General features: G+C 39.4%; 1 long non-coding RNA gene across 1 annotated transcript; it reads left to right on the top strand.

Annotated features, from left to right (window-relative positions):
• The first annotated feature begins 6,482 nt into the window (after nt 1-6,482).
• LOC147552822 (uncharacterized) lies at nt 6,483-8,945 on the top strand. Its single transcript, XR_015238145.1, has 6 exons — nt 6,483-6,607; nt 6,783-6,820; nt 7,895-7,970; nt 8,082-8,183; nt 8,376-8,691; nt 8,795-8,945. It is a non-coding gene; the product is annotated as an uncharacterized LOC147552822 (long non-coding RNA).
• Nucleotides 8,946-21,699: the final 12,754 nt, after the last annotated feature.

The raw sequence follows: 21,699 nt of genomic DNA, 5'->3' as shown, positions 1-21,699 counted from the left end.
CCTTATTGAATTTTTCTTTAATAAAACCAGCCCATCTTCTTCCTTGAAGATGCATATTTTCATACCCAACTCCTTTAAACCAACCTTCTCTCTCTTCATTATGATCGAATTCCTTCCACGTCTCTGAAAATGAAGAACCATCAGGTGGTGGTGGAAGAAGATGAATAAAAGCACCAAATGCAAGATCATGATTCCCACATAGGAAAACATGGGTTTGATTTGGGTATCTAGAGGGTAGAGAGATTAAGAAAGCAATTACTTTTCGAGTATCTGGACCTCGATCACAGTAATCGCCTAAGAAGATTATGAGAGCAGATTGGAAAGAGTGTGGGTCAATTAGGGTTTCGAGATTAGACCAGAGATTTGCACTTTCTCATTCGTCTACAGAGAGAGGGGAGACGGGAGGGAGGGAGAGACAGAAGGAGAAAGAGAGGCAGCAACAGTTGTGTAGAAAGAGAGAGCAGGAAAGAGAATAAGAAATTTAGAGATTAGGGTTTCTGTGGGTTAAATATATGACGAGGGTATAAATGTCAAAATATTGTTTCAGACTTAATTATTCAGATTTGAAAAACAAACATCTGACTTGTAAAAAATTTAGATATTTCAGATTCAGCCAATTTCAGTTCAGCTAATTCAGATTCAGCTAATTCAGATTCAGACACACTTAAAAAAACAAACACAACCTTAGTGTACTTTCTTTTGGTGGCCAATACGCGGACAACCGTTTTTTTTATATGGACAACTATTTTCGGGCCCGATGCGAGTCAATTACTCTTGACTTAGTTGACTTTGATTCAATAAGGGGACAACTCCATAAAGTCTTAATTACTAATAATTAGTAACTTGTAGACTACAAACAAAAATAATAGTTAAAGATTGAAAACCTAAACTGTCTTCTTCTTCTTCATCTTCTTCCTTCTTCTTAGTCTTATTCTTCTTTCTTCACTTCTACTAAAAGTAAACTGTAGTTTCTACCATTTTTTTTATCAAACCCTAGATGGATGAAGAAGACAAAATCTCTTCTTAGTCTTATTCTTCTTTCTTCACTTCTACTAAAAGTAAACTGTAGTTTCTACCATTTTTTTTATCAAACCCTAGATGGATGAAGAAGACAAAATCTCTTCTTAGTCTTATTCTTCTTTCTTCACTTCTACTAAAAGTAAACTGTAGTTTCTACCATTTTTTTTATCAAATCCTAGATGGATGAAGAAGACAAAATCCCTCAATCTGCACCTGAAGAAGTTTTTCCGGGCGTTTCTATAATAGGCATTAATGACATTGATGAGGTAAAACAGAACATAACTTGCGAAGAAAATCTGGCAAAATCGGACAATTTTCCAGATTTTCGTAGCAACTTAGCTTCTGTTATGCCGTATTTTCGGAGAAAACCGACGAAAATATTGCATAACAGAAGCTAAGTTGCGACGAAAATCTGGCAAGTTTTCTAATTATGCCAGATTTTCGTCGCAACTGATGTTCTATTATGCCATATTTTTCATCTTCCTCTTTACCATCGTTTTCAGAGTCGGAACCAACAGATCCATCTTCGTCTTCCACATCTTCTTTAATTTTCTCTGCCTCAGTACCATCTTCTTCTTAATGGTTGGTTTTAGAGTTTTAAGGTTCTAACCTTTGTCTTTGGGGAGATTCTACAACAACTCCCTTGCCTTTGTTTGATGCCATAACCACCAATGCTTCTCCAAGGAGTTTCTCTCTCTAGAAATCTGGGTGATGATGAAGAACAAGCAATAGAAGAGATGAAGACTAAACTAACCTAGGGTTTATGGAGAAAGAGAGAGGTCATCAAATAATACATCTGTTCTAAGAGGACTTGAGTGAAAATAATAGAGAGTTGTCCCCTTAGAAACTGATGTCCATATAAAATTTTTTTTTTTTGCGTTGTCCACATAAGATAGTTGTCCATATAAGAAAAACGGTTGTCCGCGTATTGACCACCTTTCTTTTTCTGACCAGTCAGTGTCTTACGTGGGGTCGGCGGTAGCAGTTTCTCACGACCCATCTTTTGAGGCGCCAAGCAGCAACAAACGGCAGCCCAATCCGCCCCCCTCTCAGCAGCCCACGCAACATCACAAATTTAAGCCGGGCTGCCTTGTATATATACTTATAGGCTTCATTTTGCACACTTATGGGCTGGCCTTGAGAGACTTCTCTAGATATAGGAAAATATTATATACACTCACCGTTATCTACACTCACAATTTATACCTCATTTTTACCCAAAAATACCCACTTATCACTTACACTCACATTTTGGTCAAAACCCTTGACCCGGACAATTCCATCGTTTATAGTCGAAAAGAAGAGTCACAAGAGGTTTTTCAAAGCAGAGGGGGTCGCATTTCGTACAACATTTTGAAATCGATCATTAACGTGTTATGCTTTTCTTCGGTAACATGAAACCGACGCCTAACTCAAATGTTCGGAGAGATAGAACCGATGTATAATATAACTTGTCGGTACCATCCTACCGACAGATAACAGAAAGCAACATTGGTCGGCCGGCGACCTTCCCAGAGAAGATGATGAGTTGGCTGGTTGTAACGAGGTGGCAGAGAGAGAAAACATGTTGGAAGAGAGAGAAAAGAAATGGAAGAAAGAGGGTAACGGTGTTATAACGGAAGGGGGCCATATAGGTATTTCTCGTAAAGTAGGTGTCCAGGCGGGAAGCTGGTCACAAAGTTGGGGGCCATTAGGGAAATAATCTTTAAATAAATGATTCTAACATTACAAATAAGCGAAAAGCAGACCTTCTGCAAAATTAGAGTCAATTCAACCTTACCGTGATTTCAGATTAAAAAAAGAAAGACAAACAATAACTTACTTTTGTATCAGCAAATACGACCCCCAAATTCTATTTGTCATTGGATTTTCTCGTAGGAATAAGAATAGTGAGCCTATCATTTACAGAGGCAATGTATCTAAATTTGCAATTATTCCTTTTGGAAAAGAGGAGGAGAAGTGAAATTCGTCTAGTCGACTATCTTTTCCACTTCCAATATTTCCACATGAGCACCCATCAGAAAGAATTCGATCAAATGTTGTCAATACTTCACGTCAAGGGGACATATGGAATAAAGTAAAGGCTCTAACAACCGAATTGGTATCTTAGGCCGCAAAATAGGAAAAAAAAAAGCCTTGAGTGAGGAATCCCGCTCGAAGATCTCCCTTTTCGATCAGTTGGTTTCGTAGGATCGATGGATCAGCTGGAAGACAAGATTGGACCATAGGCGAAATACCCTTTCAATCAAATAATGCCTTTTTACTCCTAGCCTACTTTAGATATCTACTGATTTTTTAATTCTTACATAATCGCGATCTTTTAGTTCTTTTATTTTCTGATTTCTGTCTATTTTTTCTTTTGTGTGAAAGATAAAGGAAACTAATGTTATTAACTTTGCCAATTCACCTGAGTTGCTCGCCAGGAAACCAATGATGCATCTCGCCAGAGCTTCCATCCCCAGAAAGCATAGGCATAAAGTTGAAACTAATCAAGACTCGTCCCAAATTCACTACAAAAATCACGGTTATTGCCGACGCCACATACCGACGGTGTTCAAACCTTTCGTCGGTACTAATGCTTATAGCCGACGGAATTTCCATAAAGCCGTCGGCATAGGTCACCTCCGTTCACATCCCTTGTTTACCTTTTGCCGACTGTGTTGTCGACGGTGGTCTTTTTCGTCGTGAGTGATCAGTTACCGACGGGTTTATGTGCGTGTCGGTGATAGTTTGGCTGGATATTTTTGTTTTGGCGGAAGACCTCGCGCTTCCCTAAAATTTAGAGTTTACATTTTTATATAGAGTGATCACTTCTGATTTTTTTAATGGTACACTCTCAAATAGCTAGTTGGGAGTTGTTGCCCTCTGAAAAGTGAAGTTATTTGTTTCTAATTTTTTAAACTACATTCTTTTGTTAGTGAGTGACACATATGAATAGATAGCTCAAGTTTACATTTTTAGGGTTATTTCCCTAATGGCCCCCAACTTTGTGACCAGCTTCCCGCCTGGCCCCCTACTTTACGAAAAATACCCATATGACCCCCTTCCGTTATAACACCATTACTCTCTCTCTTCACTTTCTTTTCTCTCTCCTCCAGCATGTTCTCTCTCTGCCACCTCGTTAAGACAAGCCACATCATCGTCTTCACCGACAGGGTCGCTGACCGGCCAAATTCCGGCCGACGACATTCAAACTTTTTTTTTCTCTCTCTTCCCTCTCTCTTTCAAAAAAAAAAAAAATTTTTTTTTTTTTAGATTCTCTCCTCTCTCTCTAAACTCCGGCGAAGGGGGTTTCCCTTCGCCGGAGTAGGTCGAAATCGACCTTGAACAGATCTATTCAAGGTCAGTTCGGGACATCTGTTCAAGGTCACTTCGACCTACTCCAGCGAAGGGAAACCCCTTTTGCCGGAGTTTAGAGAGAGAGGAGAGAATCTAAAAAAAAAAAAAAAAATTTTTTTAAGAGAGAGAGAAAAAAAAAGTTTGAAAGTCGCCGGCCGGAATTTGGCCGGCCGGCGACCCTGTCGGTGAAGATGATGATGTGGCTTGTTTTAACGAGGTGGTGTAGGGATAAATACCTTAACGCGTTATGCATAAACTAATCAATGAACTAGAGAGGGATAAATACCTTAACGCGTTTTTCCCTCGAACCATTCCAATCGCATGCAAAGATCGAGAGCTCCAATTGTAACTCCTCTACTTGAGACACCGAGTGAATAGACTTGATCTCCCTTCCTTTCAGACTGCTAGGACTTACTAGAAGGTTGAGAAAAACTCTTCTTCTTGACTAGATTGATAGAACGGGAGCTTTTTCTCTATATTCCTCTCTCTCCAATAGTTGTATATTCAGAGAGAGAGAGAGCTGTATATTTTTCCTTAGAGAAAAATCCACACCTTTTCTGTTCTCAACTGACCCAATATATAGACAAACCCTAATTAGAATCTCATTCAGATTAGGTTTTCTATTTTCTGGGTCACAGAAAAGATAATTACCAAAATACCCATTTTGGGGTATTTTGATAATCCCCTTAAGTGTGGCCGGCCAGGGCAGCCCACCATGGGCCTTATATGGCCGGCCCACTTACTCTGGTCGGCCATCTCATGGCTGGCCCAAAGAGTCTTCCTTCTATCTTGTCCCGAATCTCCATTCGGACCCTTTCGGCCTTTCTAGTTGAATCCCATCCAACTTTAGCCAGTTCCCGTCTAGTCAATTCTCTCCGATCAAGCTACCACTCTTATGTGTAACCCGTTGTAGGATCCGGTCTATGTTAGCCGCGAATCAACTCCTTGATCCGACGATCGTAGTTGGCTTATAGCAAAGCATTACGACCCCTAATTGGACCGGACTGGATGATCTTTACGTGTGGTCATCGTTATCCTAACTGACAAATTGATCGCATTGCCACTTGGTCGAAGGACACTCCTTCGGAAGGACATCTCCTTCGGAAGGACATCTCCTTCAGACCGAACGGATAAATCCTTCAGGTGGCAAAGAGAGAAAACATGCTGGAGGAGAGAGAAAAGAAATGGAAGAGAGAGAGTAACGGTGTTATAACGGCAGGGGGCCATATGGGTATTTCTTATAAAGTAGGGGCCAGGCGGGAAGCTGGTCACAAAGTTGGGGGCCATTAGGGAAAGTTATTTCACCTCACCCCTCTCTCTCTCCACCTCATCTCTCCCTACGCCTCATCCCTCTCTCTCTCTCCAATTCACCTCTCTCTCTCTCCAACTCACCTCTTTCTTCTCCGACAAGGTCGCCGACCGGAAAAATTTCGGGCCGGCGACCGTCACACCTAAAAAAAAAAAATCTCTCTCCTCTCTCTCTAAATTTTTTTTTTTAAATCTCTCCACTCTCTCTCTCTCTCTAAAAACTCCGGCGAAGGGGGTTTCCCTTCGCCGAAGTTTTTAGACAGAGAGAGAGTGGAGAGATTTTTTTTTTAAAAAAAAATTTTTAGAGAGAGAGGGAGGAGAGAGTTTTTTTTTTTTTTAAAGGTTTGAAGGTCGCCGGCCGGAAAATTTTCCGGCCGGCGACCTTGCCGGAAAAGAAAGAGGTGAGTTGGAAAGAGAGAGAGAGGTGAGTTGGAGAGAGAGAGAGGGGTGAGGTGTAGGGAGAGATGAGGTGGAGAGAGAGAGGGGTGAGGTGGAAATAATTTTTTTTTAATGTTTTAAATTTAGAATTAAGAAGGGTAGTAATGACATTTACTTGAAAATAGGGGGTCATATTTGAATTTACGAAAAAAAAGGGGCCATAAAGGAAGCTGGTCACAAAGTAGGGGGCCATATAGGAATTAACTCTTAAAACAAAAAAAAAACCGCGAGGCCTTACACCAAAAAAACCCCTAAAGAAAATCTTTGTCTCTGTGATGGTACTTTTACTCGTCTCTCTCTTTGTTTTATGCTCGTCATCTCAGACGACCCCTAAAAGAAAGTCCTATAAGAAATCCTTCATCTGGGTAAGTTCCCTTCTCTCTCTCTAGATGAAATCCTTCACAGTTTCTCTTAGCCTCTAATTAAGATCTTCTTCTCTGATTTTATTATGAGGTCCATTCGAATTTTGGGAATATCTTCAACTCTAGATTGTTCTTCTTAGGTAAGCCTAAGCCATCATCTTCTTAGATAATTATTGACTAACTTGCTTAGCATGAAAAGGGGTTTCTGGATTTTATAGGGTTTCTGGATTTTTTAGGCGTACTGAAATCATCTAAGCCTTCCTTGTTTTCAATTTCATTTTCATCATCTTCTGTATGAATACCCTCTTTATGCAGGTTTGGTACTCATTTTAAGTATACCTTCTTTACCTTCTGTAAGTATACCTTCTTCTTCTTCTCTCTATGTTTATGTATTTTTACTGATCATAATCATTAATTTCAGATATCAAAGTGATCTATTTGTTTCTTTCTTAGGGTTATTTGATTCATGCAATTGAGTTTGTGACTTCAGAATTTTTATGGATGCATTATGGTGCCTACCTTTAGCTTACTTGGGTTATTGAATTCATTACTTGCTTGCCCAATTGATAGTTTTATTATTAAGCTATAGGCATACAGAATTTGAAATAAAAGATTTCTAACTTGTTGAGGTTTAGGTAGATGCCTTGTTTGCTTAAAGTTCTATATGAAATATATAAATTCTAAGATGATTTTGTATCTAAATAGCCATTCCCAACTGGCGGAATTAAGATTATACTCTGTGGTCATGGGAAATTCTCTTGAATTTTTACCGTTTAAGTTGTTATCATGTACTCTTTATAGATTGTGATCCACTTGAACTTGATACACATGTAGATGAATAGTTAGTCCCATATAGTGTTAGCACCATTTTCACACTAATTACAATGTTATCGATGTGATACACATAAATTTTCTTAGATAGCTTAAATGAAATAGATTGGACTTATAACTTTCAGGAAGCTATGCATTCGTTAGTCTCCGGTTGGATCCCTACCAAAACCAAATGTTCTTTCTACAGTGTTTCCTATGAATATCTATGGGGTTCCAATCAGAAATGCTAGTGTGAACTATGCCCATTTTAACCATAGAATTGAGTCCCCTCGGCCATATTATGAGTTTAATTCACAAAAAAGGCATTGCTCCCCCAACAATTTTGTTGTCAGATCTGAACTTGCTGGAACAGGCTCCCATGGTGCTACCTATTACCTTAACTGGTAAATATGAAAGTTGCAACCTCATTCCTTATAAAGTTTTATTCTTGTTCACTTACTGATTCTTTTTCCTTCTTGGATTCGGCAGAGTTTCAGTTAGATTCCAAAATCAGGGAAATTTGTTTCAATGCTGTAACTTTGTTCATTGTCGTCTTTTTGTTTGTGTATATGTTGGTAGCTCATCCTTTTGTTTTAATCTTTGATCGATACCGAAAGACAACACATCATCGGGTGGGCCATGTATATTTTGGGTACAATCCCATTGAAGCGCATGGAAAGCAGAAGCCAATTGGTATTGATCTTTTCCTCCTTGGCACTTAAACGATATTTATGCTCATTTCTTTCAATGTATAGCTTGCGAACTCATTTTCACGACCGAGTTTCTATGTTTAATTATATGCAGGAATGTCTTTAGCGATGTATGGGTTTAGTGAGAAAGAGTGCATCTGTCTTTTTCTTTCCAGAGGGAACTCGGAGTAAAGATGGAACTCTTGGTGCTTTCAAGGTGAGATGTTCATTAATTTTCTGACCATCCGACTAAGGATCAATTAACTATAAGTGGATTGGTTCATAGACAAAGTTTGGTGGATGTGTGACTTTTCATAACAATCGTTAGTCATATTTTTTTTCTTGGAGAAAACTATCTGCATATTAATTGTTAGATATTCATCATATTTTTCCTTGTTGGTGCATTTAGTGTGGCAGCAAAAACTGGAGTTCCAGTTGTACCCATTACTTTGGTTGGAATCAGGAAGCCTATGTCAGTGGGAAAGGATCAGTGGGAAAGGAGACGTCACTAAATTCTGGATCAGTGAAGGTTATTATTCACAAGCCTGATGAAGGAAACAGTGCAGAGACAATGCAAGGAACACTATTGCAGATGGTCTGAATCTCTGCGGTAAGAAGAATTCATCATGTCTATCATAGTAAAATATGGTTCATTCTTCTCCATTGAAGGAAACAGTGCAGAGACAATGCAAGGAACACTATTGCAGATGGTCTGAATCTCTGCGGTAAGAAGAATTCATCATGTCTATCATAGTAAAATATGGTTCATTCTTCTCCATTTTTAAGTCATTGAATACTAAGATGTGTGTTCTTTCTTTTTCTTTGTAGGGATTGAAATTGATGAAGAAGAAGTATGAATTTTGAAGACCTGACTTTGTCTTCAAAAATTAGTTGAACTTTATAAATTTGCCTTTCGATGTGTTATCAATTTCTTTTGAAATTTATGTTTATGATGAAAATAACAAGTTATTATTCATTATGTTGTTGTAGTTTCTGGATCACCTACTACAGCAATGGGTGCAGAAAAATTATTTTTAAAAAAATCAAGAAATTTATTGCCGACGGTTCATGTGCCGTCAAGAAGCTGTAGGAAATTTGGCTCCAGATTTTATTGCCGGCGGTTATTACATTTTAAATGCCGCCGGCCATAAATTTTGGAGGGAAATTACTAAGTTACGCTGACCGTAAGTAAAATACAGATAACCATCGGTAGTACTTCTGCCGACGGTCTTATTTCCGTCGTCAATGTCGTCGGTACTGCCTACCTGTTTAAAGACGACGCCTCGGTGCCGTCGGCATAGAGTTCTCTCTCTTCTCCCTCTCTTTCTTCTCAATGTCTCCGGCGAAGGGGAGGAGCCCCTTCGCCGGAGCTCGTCTGGTTTGTTTCTTCAAACCAGACGGGATCTGGTTTGAAGAACAAACCAGACCTCCGACGAAGGGGCTCCTCCCCTTCGCCGGAGATGGAGAAAAAAAAAAAAGTTCGCCGGAAATGTTGTAGTCGTCGGAGATGGTGGAGTCGTCGGAGAAAGGAAGAAGAAGCTGAAAAGGATTTGGTTGTTTGGGGGAAATAAAAAAATCTAATTTTTTTTGTTTCCACCCAAAACTTCACACCTCGGAAACTATTTAGCTTTCCCCAAAGCGCTGGCCTCACTTTTTCCCCGAATAAATTAACTGTTTCTTTTAATATGAATACAATTTTTTGTGGTTTTATTTGGATTTGGAACGGTTCGACTTTGATTGACTCTAGTGATTTAGACTTACCTCTTTAAGTGTTGAACAATGAGAACACTTTGAAATACAAAACAAGGAAAACCGACGCGAGTTACTCTTGTCTTAAGTCACAGAAGCTACTATAAATCTTCCATGGATGATTCATAATGCGCTAAGAACAATATCATGATTACTTAATAATTCAGAACCCTGTGTGTTTCCTACTGAACTTCACTATTTCGAAACAACACGAATTTTATATACACAACATTTTTGTGATTTTGTTATATGCACACATTTTCATACTTCCATTCCTAAATTTTGAGGGATAGATCAGGGGTGCCTTTAGAAGTTCCTAATAGTCAGCATAGTCGATGGAGGGGGACAGATCCACGATAAACAACTCTACTACTCTCTCTGATTGTATCAATAAAATACCCAGGTGGGAACCCTATTCTGATTGGTTTTGGGGTCATGTGAATTGTGAAGGACTAGAGTATTATGTGTGAATATAGTGCAAAACTGAGGAAGTCTTTTTGGTGAATTGGGTCTGGCAGTTATAGTTCCCATAGGTTTTTGCCCGCCCACTTGTTTTCATGTGATCACATGGTTGCTTTCAGTTGAGCCACATAGTTTCTTTCTCCGTCAGGTGGTTGTCTCGCTCGTCTGACCACTCGAAACACCATATCGATTGAATTGAGCTCAAGCATGTACTTGCCACTTTTGTTTGAGCGTCAGACATGCACGACTGGTTAGTTCATATATGACATATTATTGTTATAAGTTAAAACTTAAGAATACTTGTACAAACTCTAAATTTGTTTGAAGTGGTCCTAAATAGAGATGGTCCAAGATCCATCATATCAAGACAATTAAGCCCTTCAAACCTACCCCTTCAAATTTCAAAAACTTGAATAGGAATTTTACATAAACGAGTCTTGGATCTAGGGCTCCAACTATGTAAACTTCATAATTGGGAGTCCATCGTCTTTGCTGCATAGAAATCACTATAAACAATGACATAGGAAGTTTTGAAAATCATCCCAACATGAGTTGACACTTTTCATCAAAAAAAAAAAACATGAATAGACACATGTCTAGCTAGAAAGAGAGAGAGAGAGTCCCTCAATCTTTCTGACCAGTCAGTGTCTTACATGGGGTCGACGGTAGCAGTTTCTCACGGCCCATCACTTAGAGGCGCCAAGCTGCACCAAACGGAAGCCCAATCCGCCCCCACTCAGCAGCCCACTCAACATCACAAACTTAAGCCGGGCTGCCTTGTATATAAACTTATATAGGCTTCATTTTGCACACTTATGGGGCTGGCCTTGAGAGACTTCTCTTGATATTTGTGGAGCATAAAGAGAACTCTAGAAAATTCTCTAGATCTCTATGAAAAGATCCATATATTTCCCACCATTTAGATCATCTACATGACTACATGCTACATGCGTACCAGTCTTGTCAATCAATTTTGTAGGCTAAGTAGTATAATGAACCTTTCATCAAAAAAAAAAAAAAGTAGTATAATGAAGGGTGCACGGTGCACCTCTCATGTGTAACGATCCCACCTAGAAGCTGCCCATCGCATCAGACCTCCAACTTTCCATGCAAAAACAAGGACCAACTAAAACACAAGACTGAAACAGAGAACATTAATGAATGAAAACTAGGAAAAAGGATAAACAAGGCGCAAAGGATCTTGAATCTTGTTGTTAAGACTTAAGAACCATCCCCGGTATTGTTATTAATTGCATCAAACAACTTAATGTTGTACTCTAGTACTATTTCAGGAAGTTGATCAATGTTATCCGTCTGCTTTCCTATTTAATTGAGAGCTAGCATGTTATGTTAAGAAGTTTTATAAGGCCTCCCCAATTTTGTTAAAAGGCCTCCCCATGAACCATTTTACTTGCTAAATTATCACTGAGGGGAGACTTTTTAACAAAAATGAGGGGGCCCTATAAAATCTCCCTGTTATGTTTCATACTTCCTTAGGAAACAAGACTTTGGTCAAGAAAGACATGCGTGTTTGAACAAGTAGAATCACCTCAATTCCACGTATACCCACTCATAGCTATTTTACATTTTTTTTCTTAGACCCTCTGGTCTCCCTCACTAAGCCCTCAAATAATTTCACATTTTCGAAGAGGATTATGTTATATTATATTACTGAATTTGTTCCAAGAGAAGTATTTGAGTAAAATGATGCTTTTTTTAATGATTTCTCAACATGAATCATATATTTCTTATATAAAATGGTGTATGATTACACGAAGTTGTTTTTTAAAATAATTTTGAGACCGTTGGGGTAGTTGAACTTTAGCGTTTGTAAATTTTAATTCTTCAGTGAAAATTACATTCTTGTTCTATTTTTAGTGTGATTGTATATCCACTTGTTGATGATCTCCTAAGAGCTCGATGAGAAGAATGCAATCGTGCATCTATATCTTCAGTCTGACGAGTAAAAACAAACCAAAATTGGCTCAACTATAACAAAGATAAAATTCTTTGGAGCTTTAGAGATTTTTTTTTTTTGCTTTCAAATCACTTTAACGGTCGATCAAGATTGATCAACCGTCAGCGTCTAAGTCTCACAAAGCTACTATAAATTTTCCATGGTTGAATTTTGAAACAAAACTGACAATGCACCTGCGGTTTAGTATTTCATAGGAAGGATGATTCAAAATGTTCTACTGCTGAGAACGATATCATTGTTACTTAATAATTCAGAACCAAATGTGTCCTACTGAACTTTTTTGAAACAACCACGACAATTTTACATACACAACCAATTTTGTTATATGCGCACATCTCCCTCCACTTGGACGAAAGTAACTATAGCTGTATTTGCATATAAACTTTGTTTCCAGCCCATTTAGATGTCCTCAAAGTTTGTTATGGGTGATTTGTTATATACACATATCTCCCTAGAATGTCTTTAGGCAATTTCTTTTAACTTCATGTAGACTGTAGGTTGAGAAGCTGTTGGAAGGTCTACACCACTCGGCTAAACCGAGTGGATTAGGTCCACGGTTAGGATAAGGATTCCTAAGTTAATTAGGTTTCCTAGTATGATTAGGATTGTTGTATTAGATAGAGTTAATTAGAGTTTCATATTTCTAAAACTTCTCCTATGTAAACCTATATAAAGAGATCCATACATAATGTAATATACAAGTTGTAATTTAATAACAAAAGGTTTTCACCTATCTCTCTCTCTCGGTTATCATCATCATCACTCGGTTTCCACCTCAATCACCATTACAACACACACTCGGGACATCAACCGAGTTCTTCATCACCATATCTCGGCCTTTACCGAGAACCACACTTCACACTCTCGGTTATAACCGAGAGGTGCTGTGATCACTCTCGGCTATACCGAGAGCATATCAATCCCACTCGGTTTCACCGAAGTGCTAAGCTTATACATCTCGGCTTCATCTCATCCGTTTTCCTCGAGTTTCATCGAGTTGATTACTTCAAGGTTTAAACCTCTTCACATGGTATAAGAGCCTAAAATTTTTTTTTTGAATCATGACTACTCCCGAAACTTCGGAAACTTCTCAAGTTCACAATAACATCAATAGTGGACCGTTTGATGTTCACCATTCGGATTCCCCCACTACTATTCTTATTACACCACTTCTAACCGGTGATAATTATTCCTCATGGTCTCGAGGAATGTCAAAAGCCTTAAGAGCAAAAGGCAAACTAGGTTTCGTAGATGGAAGCATCAACAAACCCACCGATCCTAATGAGTTAGAACAATGGGGACGATGTAACGATCTCGTCTCTAGTTGGCTTATCAATTCGGTAGACCCACCTCTTCGATCATCCATCTTATATGATGAGACGGCTTCCGATATATGGCATAATCTTTATGACCGATTCCATCAAAGTAATGCTCCAAAAATCTTTCAACTCAAGAGAGCAATTTCTTGTCTTAAACAAGACAATTCCGACGTTTCAACATACTTTACTAATCTCAAGGCTCTTCAAGACGAACTCAATTCCTTGTTAATCTCCGAGCCTTGTACATGTGGTCATGGTCGTTCCTTGGTAGAAAGAACTAACCAAGATAGAGCCATGGAGTTTCTCCAAGGACTTAACGATAGATTTTCCTCTATTCGGAGTCAAATTTTGTTGATTGAACCCTTCCCATCAATCCTACGTATTCATTCCCTTATTAAACAAGAAGAGGTTCAACAAAATCTCATTACTCCTATGCATAACGACTCCAACAACGCTGCCCTTGCCGTTGGTAATAATGAATATAATCAAAACCGTTACAACGGTTCGGAGAGGCAACGTACAAAAAGACCTCGACCCTTTTGTGACAATTGCAAGATTCATGGTCATGATGTTACTTCTTGCTATAAGATACATGGTTATCCACCCAATTATGGTCAACGTAATCGAAATCGCAATCGACAAGACCCTATGGCCAACTCGGTTTTAGATCAAGGTACGGGGGTGCCTACAACAACTTCATTAACCAATGAACAATACCAAAACGTCCTTGCTCTTTTGGAACGATCCCAACAGCCCACATCTACTAATTCTAACGGCACCAACAAAGATCCTCTAGTCAACTTAACGGGTAAGTTTTCTTCTTCCTTTCATCCTCCTTGGGTCATTGATTCGGGAGCCGCTAAACATATTTGTTCAAATCTCTCAAGATTTTCTTCTTATTCCCTTGCACCACCGGACTTATATGTTCGATTACCGGATGGTTCCCGAATCAAGGTTGATCACATTGGTACCATCTATTTTTCGAATAGATTTTATTTACAAGATGTGCTTCATATTCCATCTTTTCAATTTAATCTCATATCTATTTCTCAAATATCTAATTCACTTCGTTGTACCGTCCTTTTTGACCGCAATTTGTGTGTTTTTCAGGACCGAACAACGAGGACGGAGATTGGGCATGTTAGTCTTCATGATGACCTTTACTTCCTTCGCACGGAGCGTCCCATCCTTTCGGTTTCAAGTTTAGATAGTTCTAGTCATGAGTCTTTTTCTTTATGGCACTCCCGCTTGGGACATCCATCTTTTAGTCGTTTTCAATTTTTTAATTCTAAACTTTCATGTTTGAATTTTAAATTTTTATCTAATAAAGTACCGTGCGAAATTTGTCCACTTTCTAAACAATCTAGGTTACCTTTCCCACTTAGTACTTCTTCTTCCTCTCATATATTTGAGTTAGTCCATGCGGACGTATGGGGACCCTTTCCGGTCCCATCCACCTCCGGGTGTAGATATTTTTTAACCCTTGTCGACGATTATTCACGTTGTACTTGGATTTTTCTTATGAGTTCCAAATCGAATGTTAGCAAATTCATAACTAATTTTTTCGATTATGTTTCCACGCAATTCAATTGCAAAATCAAAACATTGAGATCGGACAATGGATCCGAATTCATGAACTCCTATTTACAAAATTGGTTCATTGAAAAAGGAATTGTACATCAACGTAGTTGTACTTACACACCACAACAAAACGGGGTGGTTGAACGAAAACATCGCCACATTCTTGAAGTGGCCCGTTCCTTACGCCTTCAAGCAAATCTTCCTCTCTTCTTTTGGGGAGAATGTGTGTTAACCGCGGTTTATTTGATAAATAAATTACCGACACCCAACCTAAAAGGTAAGTCTCCTCATGAACTTATACTCGGTTCTCCTCCGAATCTTTCCCACCTTCGTGTGTTTGGTTGCCTTTGTTATGCACGAATTCCTTTGGTCAAAACAAAGATGGATGCCCGTTCTTCCGCCGGAATATTTCTTGGTTACCCTAGTGGACAGAAGGGTTACCGTATATACGACATCTCAACTAAACGAATTTTTATTTCAAGAGATGTAACGTTTGTCGAAACTCGATTTCCAATGTCCTCTTCTCTTCCGGCGGAACCACCACCTTCATGTCCTCCGCCTCATCTATGCATTGAAGACAATGGTACGTTTTCCTTTCCGGCGAACGTACCGAAACAGACCGTCCAGCCGACGGACAGCAGCTCGGACGAAGCTGCTGTTCCAGTCAGTTCTGGACAGGATACAGACGCAGGGGTGCCTCCAGACACCCCTGCCAGACCTGCTTCGGGTCTGCTACAGACCGCCACTTCGGGGGTGCCTGCAGACTCCACTGTCGGGCTTCCCTGTCCAGGGGCGTCTTTAGAGTCAGTCGCTCCATCATCTACCGACACCTCCTCGTCACCTCCCTCACCGAACGTCATTCCCACTTCGGATTCCGACGAGGAGAATTCCGGCCGCCCCAAGAGGTCTCGCCGGCCACCGGCCCATCTTGCGGACTACATATGTTCAAACACGAGCTCAATCAAGTATCCACTTGAAAATTATTTCTCTATTAACTCGTTTTCCACTTCCCATCAACAATTTCTCTCTTCGGTCTTGACAACAACCGAACCAACATCTTTCACTCAAGCAATGAAGTCCTCTCATTGGAAAGACGTCATAGCCAAAGAAATTTCGGCCTTAGAAGAAAATAAAACTTGGACGATTACCAGTTTGCCACCTGGCAAGAAACCCATCGGTTGTAAATGGGTGTATAAATCAAATTCAAGTCCGATGGCTCCATCGAACGCTATAAAGCACGCCTGGTAGCTAAAGGATACACCCAAATAGAAGGGTTTGATTACAATGACACTTTTGCTCCAGTTGCTAAATTAGTTACTGTTCGTGTCCTTCTTTCCATCGCCGCCATCAAAGGCTGGACTCTCCATCAATTGGATGTCAATAACGCTTTCCTTCAAGGTGATTTGAATGAAGAAGTTTACATGAAACTTCCACCCGGGTTTTCCTCTCAGGGGGAGTCTAAAGTATGCCACCTTCACAAATCCCTTTATGGACTAAAACAGGCCTCCCGTCAATGATTTTCAAAATTTTCCTCCGTTCTTATCGAACGTGGTTTTTCTCAATCCAAAAGTGACTATTCTCTTTTTACTTTTCGTTCTCACTCCACTCAGATCTACGTTCTCGTCTATGTGGACGACATAATTATCACGGGAAATAATGATCATGCTATTTCCCAGTTAAAGGTATTTCTTAATAAGGCATTCTCCTTAAAAGATTTGGGACGCTTACAATACTTTCTTGGTATTGAAGTATCTCGCTCGTCACAAGGCATTTTTCTATGTCAACGGAAATATGCACTTGATATTCTAAAAGATTCTGGACTAACCGCTGCACGTCCTTCGGAGTTTCCCATGGAACAAAAACTCCGCCTCTCTCCCACCGACGGGACACCATTGGCCGATCCGTCAATTTACCGTCGCCTCATCGGACGACTACTTTATTTAACGGTCACACGACCGGATATCACTTTTGCAGTTAATAATCTCAGTCAATTCATGCAAACACCCAGTCAAGTACACCTAGACGTCGCTCATCGCGTACTACGATACTTGAAAGGTACACTTGACAAAGGAGTCTTCTTATCCGCAAACAGCTCTCTCCACATTACAGGATACTGTGATTCGGATTGGGCTGGTTGTCCTTCAACCCGTAGATCAACTACAGGATATTTTACAATGATTGGGTCCAGCCCTCTTTCCTGGAAATCAAAGAAACAACCCACAGTTGCCAAATCTTCGGCAGAAGCAGAATATCGAGCTTTAGCCATACTTACATGTGAATTACAATGGCTCAAGTATTTATTACTTGATTTTGGAATTGATCACTCCGACCCGATGACAGTTTACTGTGACAATCGGGCCGCTCTCCACATTGCTGATAACCCCGTCTTCCACGAACGTACCAAACACATTGAGATAGATTGCCACATCGTTCGTGAAAACATTAAAGACAACGTCATTGCCACGCGCTTCACCAGTTCAGATAATCAGTTAGCGGATATCTTCACAAAAGCACTTGGGGCAGAACCGTTCAAGAACATTATTGGCAAGTTAGGGGTTACTTCCATTCCCGCTCTAACTTGAGGGGGGGTGTTGGAAGGTCTACTCCACTCGGCTAAACCGAGTGGATTAGGTCCACGGTTAGGATAAGGATTCCTAAGTTAATTAGGTTTCCTAGTATGATTAGGATTGTTGTATTAGATAGAGTTAATTAGAGTTTCATATTTCTAAAACTTCTCCTATGTAAACCTATATAAAGAGATCCATACATAATGTAATATACAAGTTGTAATTTAATAACAAAAGGTTTTCACCTATCTCTCTCTCTCGGTTATCATCATCATCACTCGGTTTCCACCTCAATCACCATTACAACACACACTCGGGACATCAACCGAGTTCTTCATCACCATATCTCGGCCTTTACCGAGAACCACACTTCACACTCTCGGTTATAACCGAGAGGTGCTGTGATCACTCTCGGCTATACCGATAGCATATCAATCCCACTCGGTTTCACCGAAGTGCTAAGCTTATACATCTCGGCTTCATCTCATCCATCTTCCTCGAGTTTCATCGAGTTGATTACTTCAAGGTTTAAACCTCTTCACAATGAGACACAAAGTTAATCCTTGCTTTAGAGAAATAAACTGTCAGTTATGTTTTCAAAAAAAAAATGAGACTTTTTGTTGATGGGAGTTTGCATCAAAATCTCCATTTTTCCTGTTAATGTGAATGTGAAGTAAGCTACTATGTAGTTTTTTTTTTTTTTTGATGAAATTGTTACTTTGTAGTGGAAGAGTAGTGGGTCTATGCAAGATCATGGCCATATGGGTGAAACAAAAAAATTGATTTGAGGAGGGCTAAATGGGATATAACATTCCACACATTTGGGTGGGGCTTTGGTAAAACATTTTTTTTTGGTTGAGCTGTTGAAGTGTCAAATTTTGTCACCAAGATTTTTTAATTGGAAAATTTAAAAAATACAAATGATAACACGATATATATATATAATTAGGGCCTCTAAATTTGGGGGCCCTTGGCGGTTACATAGGCCCAGAGCCGGCCCTGTGTTATGGTTATGTATGTGAGTGAAAATACGCCAGTCGTCTTCGGGTATGTATGAGACACAAAGTTAATCCTTGTTTTAGAGAAATAAACCGTCAGTTCTGTTTTTAAAAAAAAAATGAGACTTTTGTTGATGGGAATTTGCATCAAAATCTCATTTTTTTTTTCCTATTAATGTGAATGTGTGAAGTAAGCCACTTTGTACTTTTTTTTTTTTTTTTTTGATGAAATTGCTACTTTGGAGTGGAAGACTAGTGGGTCTATGCAACATCATGGCCATATGGGTGAAACAAAAAAATTGATTTGAGGTGGGCTAAATGGGATATAACGTTCCACACATTTGGGTGGGGCTTTGGTAAAACATTTTTTTTGGTTGAACTGTTGAACTGTCAAATTTTGTCAACAAGATTTTTTAATTGGAAAGTTTAAAACATTTACTTTCAACAAAAAAAAAATTAAAATTAAAATATTTAATTCATTAAAGGACATTAAATCGTCATCTCAAAAGTGAAATTAATATTTATTTTTGTTGAAATAAAGCGAAATTAATATGTAATAAAACATCTTGATCCATCTTTGAGAGACACCATATTTGTAATAACTTAATTAAAGACAAAAGTTGGGATGTTTATATGGAGGCTTCTAAACGATGCCATTCCAACAAAAATTAAATCTTCACGATTTAATGTTGTGGAATCAAGATTATGCCCTATGTGTAACACTTTGGAGGAAGATATCAACCATTTATTTAAAGAATGTCAATTTGCTAAGGAAGTATGGTTTCGCTCACCTCTTGTTTACGATTCACGGATAAGAAGACTTTAAAGGAAATCATTAAGAATGGTTCATAGAAGATGGTGGAAACGAACGAGTTAAAATGAGTTGTTATATTTTATGGTCTCTGTGGAAGGCTCGTAACAGGAAGATATTTGATAGTATACCTCCTGATTCTATGAACATCATTAATGAAGATGTTAAGTTGTTTACCGAATTTTATATCCAACTCGATATGAATGCTGATAGAGGAGTACAAGACAAGGCACTGGTGGTTTTTCAAAATAGATGGGAACCCCCTACAGGTGATACAATAAAACTAAACATAGATGGAGCCTATAAGAATGGAAAATGAGCATCTGCCGTTGTAGCCAAAAACTCGAGGGGAGTATGCATACTAGCTATCACTGATCATTATGAAATTAGTAGTGCTATAGAAGCTAAAGCAAAGGCTGCTCTCTTGGTTGTTCAAACAGCCAGGCAATTGAATATGACAAAGGTGATTATTGAAGGAGACGCCATAAATGTTACTGGAGCCTGTTTGAAGGAAGAAGACCAAATTCCATGAAAGATTCGACATATGCTACATGTTAGAACTAAAAGTCGCGGAAGTTATCGAACCTATCCTAGAAATTGATCCGATTATGAAGATTAATCGAAAAGCTAAGTCAAAATCAAATATGCGAACAGAATTTAACGAGGTTGGGCTTTAAAGCCTACGTCCTCGGGCGAACAAGAAATCTTTATTGAAGGATAGATGAAGACGACTAACACAACCCGCAAGTTCGTCCCAAGATGGTACCGTATAGAATTAACCTTCTATACTAAATCTTCGACGACAGAGAAATTAAACACCGCTCAAAATTATGAACAAAAATTTCTCTCTCACTTGCTCTCTTTCTAGCTCTCTCTAAAGAAGAGTTGTTGTTGTTTGTGTTGGTGTGTTTTAGATGTGTTGATTGGATCTCCTATTTATATATAATATAAACCGACAATTTAGGCAATTGATTGCTAAAATTTGGAACCCATCAAACCGCCTATATCCATCATATTGCTAAACCGCCTATTGCAATTGCTAAACCGCCACTTGCAATTGTCAAACCGCCAATTGCAAACACAACCAAACCGCCTCTTACAATTCTCCACCTCGTACACAATTTGATACTCTTCAAATTTTGGACGAACACCAGGATACTCCTTGTAAGATATATCTGCTTTTTGTAACTTCATTTGACTGCGCCATAGGACCATGGCTGCCTACGTACCCTTTTATAGGATCAAGCCGTTTGTACCATTGGCGAGGGGATTGTTTCAATCCGTAAAGAGACTTCCTCAAACGACATACTTGATTTTCTTTACCCTCAACCTTGTATCCCTCAGGTTGAGCCATATAAATTTCTTCTTCCAAATCTCCGCGCAAGAAGGCGGTTTTAACATCGAGTTGTTCTAACTCAAGATCACTGTGAGCAACAATACTCAATAGCACCCGAATAGAAGTATGTTTCACGACCTGTGAGAAAATCTCATTGCAGTCGACCCCTTCTTTCTGTGCATAATCCTTGGCCACTAGTCTTGCCTTATACCTTGTACCATTGATCTCGGAAGAATCTTCTTTCTTCTTGTACACCCATTTACAACCAATAACAGACTTACCTTCGGGTAATGGGACAACCTCCCACGTCTGGTTTTTGTGAAGAGACTCCATCTCTTCTTGCATAGCAACCAACCAACTCTCTCTTTCCGCCACGGTAATAGCTTGTTTGAAGGTGACCGGCTCGTCGTCTTCCACCGAGGGTGCATATTCAACCACATTTGCCTGCCCGTAATGCCTAAGAGGCTTGTCTGACCCTAACCTCTGTACCGGCTTATATAACCGTTTCGGCCTAGTGTGTACCGAAACATCCTGCTGCTGTTGTTGTAAAACTTGTGTACCTTCCCCTTGAACCTCCTCATGATCGGGTTCATCAACTTCCTCATCCTGAGTATTATCCTGATGCTCCACCTGATCATGATTCCTAGAAACCCGTTGGTCTTCGGCTTCTACTTCCACTACTTGAGCTTTAGTAGACCCAACATCACCACAACTAGGCACCGTAGCTTTCGCCATAGCTACAATGACGACTCATCAAACGCCACATCTCTGCTGATTACAAACTTCTTGTCTTTCGTACACCATAGCCGATAACCCTTGACTCTTGTAGCATATCCTAAGAAAATTGCCTTCTTTGCTCTATTGTCAAGTTTGTTACCTTTAACATGGTAATAGGCCGTACAACCGAAAATCTTAAGTCTCCCGTAATCTGC

This window comes from Eschscholzia californica, unplaced genomic scaffold (assembly GCF_041429995.1).
Source record: "Eschscholzia californica isolate CP2 unplaced genomic scaffold, dmEscCali1.0.p SCAF_3, whole genome shotgun sequence".
Taxonomy (NCBI): Eukaryota; Viridiplantae; Streptophyta; class Magnoliopsida; order Ranunculales; family Papaveraceae; genus Eschscholzia; species Eschscholzia californica.
This window is presented reverse-complemented; position numbering and strand designations above follow the sequence as displayed.